Raw genomic sequence first — 12,436 nt, forward strand, 5'->3', positions numbered from 1 at the left:
TATCATGGCTAAGTCAGTCCTGAAGCAGGTGTTAGGAAAGTAGCGATAACAGGTGTTATCGCTACTTTTCCTGACGCTATGCTTCATAGCGTGGAGCTTGATGATAGGAGAAATTTCGCTTAGCGACATTTCTCCTATCATGTCAGGTCAGGAACGCCCACTTTGCATCTCATTAGAGATGCAAAGCTGGGCGTTAGAAATCCCCACGCTAAAGCAAGGTTTCACGCGTTAGCGTGACCTTGTTAATATAGCAATTAAATTATCGCCGCTTTTCGGCCGAAAACGGCCGCTAAAGCGGCGATCATTTTTTATCCCCTCGTTGTAAATATGCCCCTCAGTTAGTATATCTGTCCCAATCTGACTAAAAGTGTGAGTCATTATATAAGCAGCCTTGAATTAAAATCTTCTTATTTTCACATTTATCAAATAAAAGACTTATGTCCGGTTGGCAAAAGTGAAAACAGAGCAGGTGAAATCGAGTTTTTTTAGATACTTCCTATGCCAGTTATTTCAGTCATTTAAAATACTCCCCTAAAATCATATAAATATACATTTAGGTATATATAGAGAATTTTACTCGCCACCCCAAAAAAAAATAACAATCAAATTAAAAATGAATATCTTCTACGATATGTTTTTATTACTAAGGTGCGGGATAAAAAGGTGCACAAGGGGGCGCACTACAAATCTCTACAGATTTAAAGCATATGAATTACAGATTGGATTACAGATGCCAATTAAAACAAGAACTAATCCTGTATGCAGATCCTGCTCAAATGCAGAAAAGTTCATCAACGAAGCAAGGTTTAAAAAAAGGCCAATCCCTTTGTCAAGGGAAAATTCCTATAGCTGGCATGGATTCATTCCAGAAGCCTGACTAAACATAATGAATAAAATAGCAATCATAAACCATCACGGGGACCTGCCACTCGACCCATATTGAAAACAACTCAAATTTAGCTCAATTTTACATCCTTTTAGAGTAGTGCTGCTTAATTCTTGTGAAATTCGCAGTCACCTCTAGCACTATATCACCCACAATGTCATATACTATGCAACATGCCACAATTCTGGGTTTGAAACACCCACAGAACTTACATATTCTTCTGATGCCCCTCTTTTTTTAACACACTATCAATTGTTATCCTCCTAAATTCAAATGGGCAGATTTACAAGAACTGGCAAACCCTGCATATTAGCAGGGATGAGCCAGTTAATTTGCGTGATGGAAAAATAGCCTTGCGCCACCATGGATGCGCCGCATTTACAAAGCAGCGCACCGTGGCTCAAGGATAGACTTATGCGTGACGCATCTTGTCGGTGTAAGGGCAGCGCATTGTTGGAGTCGTGTCGCAAGTACGATGCAACTCCAGCAATGGTTAGGAATGCCTATTCCTAACATGCTGCGTTACTCCTAACGCCTGCTTCAAGCAGGCGCAAGGTTTTGACGCAGTGGCATTGTAAAAGTGACTAAGGGAAATCTTGTAGATTCCACTGTGTCACTCTTACAAGGCTTCCTTGCGACGGAACGCCCACCCTGCATACATTATACCTGACGCAGGTATAATTTAGCGCAGGGCTTTACAACGTGACGCATCTCCATAGATGCGTCACGTTGTCAATATGTCGCATCGTGGAGCATTGTTTACAACGCCGCTGCGTCATAGAAGTGACCCAAAGGCGGCGTCAAGTCGGTGCAAGGGACTTGTAAATCTGCCCCAAAGTTGTGTGTTATGCACAGATTGTAGGAAAGAGCATAGTTTTGTGTGGCTTTCCCTTTGTATCCAACATAAAGCACAGGTATATTAGACCCTGGGGACAGGAAGACTGTTAAACACAACCAATCACTTGTGTTAGCTTCCTGAGGATGTCAATAAATAGCTAATTCCAATTGACATCGCTACCAGAATATTGAGAACAAAATATCGAGGACCAAAACAAAGGCAACGTAATTGTATAGGATTACTTCACTTAATTCCATATATATATATATATAAGAAGATCATTAAAGCAGGAAATTGGCATTTCGGATACACCGACGTTCGTCCTGCACCTCGCCATTCCACTTGAGCAGTATATCCCCCCTGCAGCACCTACCTGGATCATTGGTGCATCCTGGGACATGTAGTTCCCACGAATTACGGGACGGTGAGCAAACACTTGGAGGAAAGGGGGTGGAGCGGGTCCCGTCCAATGGGGAAGTTGCTTGGACTTACTAATGTGGTGCATCAAACACCTCCTGATTATATAGGCATCTGAAGAAGGCCGACACAGGGCGAAATGCATTATGCCGCAAAATTTCTATTAAAGGCGTCTCCAACATATCCCCCGTGTGGCCTTTGCTCTTTCTACAGGAGGAGGTGTTTTTGATATTATCCAAGCAGGCCAGAGGCGTGGTACAGAGGCCCCCATTTCGAAAGCTGGCCGTGGACGGCGCTGGCTGCTACTTCGGCAGGTTTGTTCTTTTTCCGAGTTATCGGATGGTCCGCGGCCCGCCTCTTCAACCAGGATCTACAGATGGCGGCAAAACGTAGGGCGGGATGCATTGACACTCCTGCCTCTGCCTGAACTGTTACCAGGGATGTGGAGGCTAAAACGGTGTTTGGGGACCGGAGGAGGCCCATAGAAGATCATTAAAGCAGGAAATTGGCATTTCGGATACACCGACGTTCGTCCTGCACCCCGCCATTCCACTTGGGCAGTAAATCCCCCCTGCAGCACCTACCTGGATCATTGGTGCATCCTGGGACCTGTAGTTCCCACGAATTACGGGATGGTGAGCAAACACTTGGAGGAAAGGGGTTGGAGCGGGTCCCGTCCAATGGAGAAGTTGCTTGGACTTACTAATGTGGTGCATCAAACGCCTCCTGATTATATAGGCATCTGAAGAACGCCGATACAGGCCGAAATGCATTATGCCGCAAAATTTCTATTAAAGGCGTCTCCAACATGTCCCCCGTGTGGCCTTTGCTCTTTCTACAGGAGGAGGTGTTTTTGATATTATCCACGCAGGCTAGAGGCGTGGTACAGAGGCCCCCGTTTCGAAAGCTGGCCGCGGCCGACGCTGGCTGCTGCTTCGGCAGGTTTGTTCTTTTTCAGAGTTATCAGATGGACCGCGGCCCGCCTCTTCAACCAGGATCTACAGATGGCGGCGAAACGTAGGGCGGGATGCATTTACACTCCTACCTCTGCCTGAACTGTTACCTGGGATGTGGAGGCTAAAACGGTGTTTGGGGACCGGAGGAGGCCCATAGAAGATCATTAAAGCAGGAAATTGGCATTTCGGATACACCGATGTTCGTTCTGCACCCCGCCATTCCACTTGGGCAGTAAATCCCCCGTGCAGCACCTACCTGGATCATTGGTGCATCCTGGGACCTGTAGTTCCCACGAATTATGGGATGGTGAGCAAACACTTGGAGGAAAGGGGGTGGAGCGGGTCCCGTCCAATGGGGAAGTTGCTTGGACTTACTAATGTGGTGCATCAAACACCTCCTGATTATATAGGCATCTGAAGAAGGCCGATACAGGCCGAAATGCATTATGCCGCAAAATTTCTATTAAAGGCGTCTCCAACATGTCCCCCGTGTGGCCTTTGCTCTTTCTACAGGAGGAGGTGTTTTTGATATTATCCACGCAGGCCAGAGGCGTGGTCCAGAGGCCACCGTTTCGAAAGCTGGCCGCGGACGGCGCTGGCTGCTGCTTCGGCAGGTTTGTTCTTTTTCCGAGGTATCGGATGATCCGCGGCCCGCCTCTTCAACCAGGATCTACAGATGGCGGCGAAATGTAGGGTGGGATGCATTGACACTCCTGCCTCTGCCTGAACTGTTACCTGGGATGTGGAGGCTGAAACGGTGTTTGGGGACCAGAGGAGGCCCAAAGAAGTTCATTAAAGCAGGAAATTGGCATGCCGGATACACCGACGTTCGTTCTGTACCCCGCCATTCCACTTGGGAAGTATATTCCCCCTGCAGCACCTGCCTGGATCTTTAGTGCATCCTGGGACCTGTAGTTCCCACGAATTACGGGATGGTGAGCAAACACTTGGAGGAAAGGGGGTGGAACGGGTCCCGTCCAATGGGGAAGTTGCTTGGACTTACTAATGTGGTGCATCAAACGCCTCCTGATTATATAGCCATCTGAAGAAGGCCGACACAGGCCGAAATGCATTATGCCGCAAAATTTCTATTAAAGGTGTCTCCAACATGTCCCCCCTGTGGCCTTTGCTCTTTCTACAGGAGGAGGTGTTTTTGATATTATCCACGCAGGCCAGAAGCATGGTACAGGGGCCCCCGTTTCGAAAGCTGGCCGCGGACGGCACTGGCTGCTGCTTCGGCAGGTTTGTTCTTTTTCCGAGGTATCGGATGGTCCGCGGCCCGCCTCTTCAACCAGCATCTACAGATGGCGGCGAAACGTAGGGCAGGATGCATTGACACTCCTGCCTCTGCCTGAACTGTTACCTGGGATGTGGAGGCTGAAACGGTGTTTGGGGACCGGAGGAGGCCCAAAGAAGATCATTAAAGCAGGAAATTGGCATTTCGGATACACCAACGTATGTCCTGTACCCCGCCATTCCACTTGGGCAGTATATGCCCCCTGCAGCACCTACCTGGATCATTGGTGCATCCTGGGACCTGTAGTTCCCACGAATTACGGGATGGTGAGCAAACACTTGGAGGAAAGGGGGTGGAGAGGTCCCGTCCAATGGGGAAGTTGCTTGGACTTACTAATGTGGTGCATCAAATGCCTCCTGATTATATACGCATCTGAAGAAGGCCGACACAGGCCGAAATGCATTTGCCGCAAAATTTCTATTAAAGGCATCTCCAACATGTCCCCCGTGTGGGCTTTGCTCTTTCTACAGGAGGAGCTGTTTTTGATATTATCCACGCAGGCCAGAGGCGTGGTACAGAGGCCCCCGTTTTGAAAGCTGGCCGCGGACCTGCCCACCCCCAGGACACTGTTGTTTGCTATGGGCGGGAGTCTCCAGCCCTCCCATAGCAAACTTAATTTGGATTTTGAAAGAGAGAGCAGGGAAACCTGCTCTCTCTTTCAAAATTCAAACGATATTGCTTTTCCACACGAGGAGCTGCATTTCAGCAGCTCCCCATGTGGAAAAGCAATGCCGGCTCCCGAAGGACGCGGGGAGCCGGCTGGGACAGTGGGGGCCTTGGGGCTCCCCCCACGGTCCCCAACGTTTTTTAATAAACCCCGGAGGATGGGGTCCCTGGGGATAATAAAAATTAGTGATAGGGGCTATTTTTTTTTTTACGGTAAAATTAGGGGTCGCACATTCTAACGCGTTGGGTGCATGATTTCTATTACGTAGGGTGCGCGGTTCCTAATGCGTTGGGTGTGCTACTCCAAGGAAAAAATTGTAAAAAAAAAAAAAAAAAAAATTTAAAATATAGTTTAAAAAATATATAAAAAATAGTTTTAAAAAATTCAATAAAAAAAATCTTTAAAAACAAATAATATTTTTTAATTTTTAAAAGAATTAATTGAAAAAAAAAACTGAAAAAAAGGGTGAAAAACAATATAAAAAAACATAATTATACATAATTGACACACTGAAATATAAAGGTTTAGAAATCCTATGAAAATCATTAAACATCATAGCTTTAGAGATAAGTTATAGATAGGAATTAGCATTTAAAAAACCTTTGAAATTCACTTAAAAAAACATAGGTTTCAGGCACGTTATAGTTAGGAATTAGCATTTAAAAAACCTTAGAAATTCACTGAAAAAACCATAGGTTTCAAGGGCGTTATAGTTAGCTGGACATTTCCCTCGTACAAAACCCTAGAAATTCCCCCGTTATAGTTAGTTCAGCTAACTATAACTCGCGCCCCCGCAATGCACTGCTGATGACGTCACATATTACATCACTAATGACATGGTCAGTGACATCACTGATGACATCACTGATGCCATCTCAAATGACATCACTGATGACATCACTGATGACGTCATTGATGTGATCATTTGATGCTTCTTGTCACACCCTAATATAACCTTTGATACACCCACTCTAAATTACATACTGCCACTCTCAAAACCATAGACACTCCAACACCAATAAGTACATACCCCATCACAGAGTCTTACGTCTAAACACCCATCCACTCACTCACCCGTACAGTCACTCATACTTATGGTCACTCAGTACAGGACTATCATATGCACTCATACATCTATATAGACACTCCCACACCGCTACTCATCCATAGAGTTACTCACACACATACTCAGTCATGCAAGTAATTAATCACACTGCCATTTACTCACCTATACAGTTATACACACACAAGGTCAATTACTCATACAAATACACTAGTAGTGCCTTGATTACGGAGGGGACACTTCATACCGGAGCACACTGGAGTGCTTGAAATTTCACAGAGGACTTGCAATTACCACTGTGACCCTGTCGAAATGAAAGGATTAAAAGCGCAACTCACTGTGAGTAAAAATGAAATCATCACTACTAGTCCCAGGAAGCACCACAAGGCGGTCACATGCTACTAAGCAGACACACCTGCTTCCAAATACTACTAAAGATGTAGGCAGTCCGGGACTGATCGTTTTAACATGCCGCTTTTCTTGCCTTAGCCCAGGAAGAAGATGCAGACAGCATTGAAACGCGTTGGCTGGCAGGAAAATAGAACGGATGCTGTATCACCCTCTAAATGTGCATAAATTATAGGAAATCACCTACCTGCTGTGAGTGCTTTTTCTGCTGCAAGAGCACATTGAAAAACAATATATATATATATATATATATATATATATATATATATATATATATATATAAATATATATATATATTCAGTGAAAAAACCATAGGTTTCACACATGTTATAGTTAGCTGGACATTTTACTCGTAAAAAACCAATGAAATTGCCCCGTTATAGTTAGTTCAGCTAACTATAACTCGCGCGCCCGCAATGCACTGCTGATGACGTCACATATTACATCACTCATGACATGGTCAGTGACATCACTGATGACATCTCAAATGACATCACTGATGACATCACTGATGACATCATCCTTGTGATAGAGTGGCAGACCTCCTCTCACCCTAATATAACCTTTGACACACACATTCAAAAATAGAGACTAAAAATTTCAAAACAATGGACATACCAATACCAGTTACAACAACCTCTTCAGTAATTCTAAGATCCACATACACATCCACTCATTCACCAACAGTCCAATACAGTCACTCATACATGTACTCACTCATCATATGTACTCATACACCTATACATCCTGTTACACAATGCCACTCATCCATAGAGTTACTCACACACATAGTCACTCGTGCTAATAAAGAATCAAACATACATTTACTTGCATATACAGTTATACACACACCACCATACTTACTTCTACGGAACCTTACACATACTTAGTCTTTTAAACAATCACTTATAGAAACACATACTTATTCATACAGGAACTCTTCCAATCTCTCACCCTTGCATATACTCACATATATACACCAATAGTCACATATACTAGTTTTAAACATATGTAGTTACTCATAAAGACACTATTGAGACAGTCATTCACTCACTAACACACCCATACACACACTCATCCACCCATGCAGTCCTGCACACATGGTCTGTTCAACACATACAAACAGTGAGTCACTCATTCATGCACCTATGCACTACGTAATACCCCCCACCGAACCATGCAGACACTCAGACTGATACTCAAAAAACCAACTAATAACCTATATAGACACCCATGTAGCTACTCACCAACCCATGCAGCCACTTATACACAAAGTGAGAGACTGATACAGATATATACATATTTAAACATTACTCACTAAAACATGTATTCACTATGATACACTTAATCAGTCAGTTAAACAATCAATTTTTCAAAAACAAATCATCCATTTAGACACTTATATACCCATTTATTCTTCCATCGACCTTGAGATATACATATATAAAACATATTTAATTTTCAGAAAAACCCACATTCACTGGATGATGTCATCAGTGAGGTCATCAGTGATGTCATTTGAGATGTCATCAGTGATGTCATGAGTGATGTCACTGACCATGTCATGAGTGATGTAATATGTGACGTCATCAGCAGTGCATTGCGGGCGCGCGAGTTATAGTTAGCTGAACTAACTATAACGGGGTAATTTCATTGGTTTTTTACGAGTAAAATGTCCAGCTAACTATAACGTGTGAAACCTATGGTTTTTTCACTGAATTTCTAAGGTTTTTTAAATGCTAATTCCTAACTATAACGTGTGTGAAACCTATGGTTTTTTCAGTGAATTTGTACGGTTTTTTAAATGCTAAGTTACTTTACACCGTTCTTTTCATATTGCCATTCTACTGAAAGACACCTCCTGAGTGCATCCAGTTCTCCTTTGAAGATGTTCACAGTGTGGATTGTAGGGCACAGCTATGTCTTCTGGAGTGAAAAGTTTGCAGAGATAACAGATATGGTGAGAGACCTTGCTTTGCCAAATGTAGACATTAAATGGATTGGTCAAAGAGGGTTAAAGTGGCACCAATTGATGCCATTGGTGAAATCCTTCATGCAAATCCAACACCCTGACCTCATAATAGTGCACTGTGGCGGCAATGACCTAGGCACTTTGACTGGGGTAGGTCTGGAAATGCTTATGAAGGACACCTTTGCACAACTGTTTACACTTTTCCCTAAAACTGCCTTTGTGTTTTCCAACATATGCCAAAGGCAAAAATGGAACTGGTCCAATCATTTCTGTCCACAGATTGACAAAGCAAGAAAGCACGTCAACAAATCTGTTTCTGCTTTCCTCCGTGACTATGGTATGGGTGCCATTTACCACAACAACTTGCGTTATGACATGCAAGACATTTATAGAGGAGATGGTGTGCACTTCAATGATGAAGGGAACAGAGTCTTCCTCTTGAACCTTAGACTCTGCATCGGTACTTACTTGTAGGTACCACTAAAAAAATGACTTCATAAACACAACAGCTCTTTTTAGAGCTCCCTAATTTCTAAACTCTTAAATCTGCTTTTCATTTATTTATTTTTATTTTTTTTACCGTACGCTTACCGTAAGCTTACCGTACGCGTACCCCGTGATTTTTTTTAAAATCAATAAATGTTTTTTTTGTACTTTTCTGTCCTTCTTTGACCCCCTTACAAATGTTAGGGGGTCTGTAACTCTCCTCATTGCCCCCTTTCCTTGTTTTCACTCTTTTTTTTCAGAGTGAAATACACAAAATGGCGGCCGCCGCTTCCTGGTTTCGGCCGATTCGAATGTTTACTAAGATCTAAGAGCCAATCAGAATCGCGCTCGCGCATGCCACCATACGCTTACCGTAAGCGTACGGTAACCGTACCGTAAGCGGGCTCAGATATATATATTGATTTAAAGGCTATTTTCTCAGAATCTACTGAACAGATTTACACCAAACCTACAAAAGGCACTTCCTTGACCTAGGGACTACCTCTCTGCCAAATTTTGAGTAATTCTGTTCAGCCGTTCGGGCTGTAGCTCGTTCTAAAGGTCCTATGGAAAAATGCATGGGAAAAACGCGTTTTGGGACCCCCCTTTTATCTCAGCCCCCGCTTGACGGATCCCCCCGAGACTTTCAGGGTAGGAGCGGAGCGTAGCGCCCCACCTATTTTGAGAAATTCGCGAGGATTCGTCGACCGGCGCCAAAGTTATTCAAAATAGAATGTTGAGGTTTTCCTATGGAAACGTGGTCCTAACTATAACTACCTACTGGCGACCGCCAGTAGGTAATATATATATATATATATATATATATACATATAGCTTCAAGGCACAGAGACGTGGAGCTAAGAATAGTAAATCTATACTTACCTATCTATACTCAATATGTTAGTCCTCGAAGTTTTGTCCATAATATCTTGGTAGCACAATGTTTCAATATATTGGTATTTCAACACAACATCCCTGATGTGTACTTTGCTGTATGCCACAGTTTCTTTTCTTTGCCAGACATCAACCACTGCATAACGTGTAATACGAAAATGTCCTTGACTCTAATCTGGCCCTTTTACCTTGTGGCTAACTTGACATAAAGTCAGGGCATGTGCCTGTCTCTTAGAGGTCTGAAATAAATTGTTCTGGCATTTAATACAGTACCAATAGTAGTGCATACTGCATTGCCCAATTACATATACATCCTAGTATGGCGATGGGATGGAGGATATTTTTTCTCTGCAGTCCAGAAAAATGTTTCTGAGGTTTGAGTATCACGAGCGCTGCCAGTCTCCAGATATAATTTCCTGTAACTGAGCATGTACAGTAAGCTCTAAGTGCCCGATTTACATAGGTAAATATCAATGTGTTGATTTACTTACTTTTAAATCTACTTCTACACTGATGTGTAATTTTCCATTTTTATACTATTCACAATTTGCTAGCAAAGGTTCATATCTAGATGTAGACTTGCATGCCTCCATCCCCCTGAAATAGGGGGAGGAGCCGCCAGCAATAGATATTACAAGTGTAAAATTACTATTAGTAACTTTTCATTTGTTGGTGGAGGTCTCTGCCACCAGGCCACCAGGGTTGAGACCTTCCTATGGGAAAGTATATCTTTAGTAAATAGTATTATCTGGAAAAACATATATATATATATATATATGTGTGTATATATATATATATATATATATATATATATATATATATATATATTTCTTTTTTCACAAACAGCCTCCGATCACAGGAGCCCTCAACCCTACAGGGCGGCCTCGTAACAATGGGCACGGAGACGCCCATCAATTAACCTCAAAAAACAACAGCGAGGCCCATTGTCGGAGTGAAAGGCGTTTAATCACAGGTAAGGTAGCGCTGAATATTCTCCATAATCCTTACGCGTTTCAGCAGTATGCCTTGGTCACAGGAGGAGAAACAAACAATGTCCCATGCGTGAATGCGCACCTTTTAAAACTCAAAAAAGTCACGTGACTGGCATTTTAGAATACAGTTCCCACAATGCCTCACACTTGTAGTAATGTTTCGCAACTGGAATCATAATGGTTCCTAGATTAACTTGAATTACAAAGTTCGTTTAAACAGTGAAGGCAAAGTTAAATTAGCTTATAGTTCTCAGTCAGGTGATCGTTATTCCCTTGGCAGATGCTTAATGTTTCCAGTAGCCTGTGACAATGCCTTGCTCCGGCACGATCAGAACGGGGAATTTCTCATTCTGAAACATTTCCTTTTCACTGAGTTCCTCATTCTGAATCCCTTCCTTTTTCGCTGCAACTTTGCTGTGTTAGCATTCCCTGGTTAGGTATGCAGCGTCGAGTGGGTCATGCTCCAGATTCAAATTTCACAAACAGCCTCCGATCACAGGAGCCCTCAACCCTACAGGGCGGCCTCGTAACAATGGGCACGGAGACGCCCATCAATTAACCTCAAAAAACAACAGCGAGGCCCATTGTCGGAGTGAAAGGCGTTTAATCACAGGTAAGGTAGCGCTGAATATTCTCCATAATCCTTACGCGTTTCAGCAGTATGCCTTGGTCACAGGAGGAGAAACAAACAATGTCCCATGCGTGAATGCGCACCTTTTAAAACTCAAAAAAGTCACGTGACTGGCATTTTAGAATACAGTTCCCACAATGCCTCACACTTGTAGTAATGTTTCGCAACTGGAATCATAATGGTTCCTAGATTAACTTGAATTACAAAGTTCGTTTAAACAGTGAAGGCAAAGTTAAATTAGCTTATAGTTCTCAGTCAGGTGATCGTTATTCCCTTGGCAGATGCTTACTGGAAACATTAAGCATCTGCCAAGGGAATAACGATCACCTGACTGAGAACTATAAGCTAATTTAACTTTGCCTTCACTGTTTAAACGAACTTTGTAATTCAAGTTAATCTAGGAACCATTATGATTCCAGTTGCGAAACATTACTACAAGTGTGAGGCATTGTGGGAACTGTATTCTAAAATGCCAGTCACGTGACTTTTTTGAGTTTTAAAAGGTGCGCATTCACGCATGGGACATTGTTTGTTTCTCCTCCTGTGACCAAGGCATACTGCTGAAACGCGTAAGGATTATGGAGAATATTCAGCGCTACCTTACCTGTGATTAAACGCCTTTCACTCCGACAATGGGCCTCGCTGTTGTTTTTTGAGGTTAATTGATGGGCGTCTCCGTGCCCATTGTTACGAGGCCGCCCTGTAGGGTTGAGGGCTCCTGTGATCGGAGGCTGTTTGTGAAATTTGAATCTGGAGCATGACCCACTCGACGCTGCATACCTAACCAGGGAATGCTAACACAGCAAAGTTGCAGCGAAAAAGGAAGGGATTCAGAATGAGGAACTCAGTGAAAAGGAAGTGTTTCAGAATGAGAAATTCCCCGTTCTGATCGTGCCGGAGCAAGGCATTGTCACAGGCTACTGGAAACA

Source organism: Triturus cristatus, chromosome 4_1 (genome assembly GCF_964204655.1).
Source record: "Triturus cristatus chromosome 4_1, aTriCri1.1, whole genome shotgun sequence".
Taxonomy (NCBI): domain Eukaryota; kingdom Metazoa; phylum Chordata; class Amphibia; order Caudata; family Salamandridae; genus Triturus; species Triturus cristatus.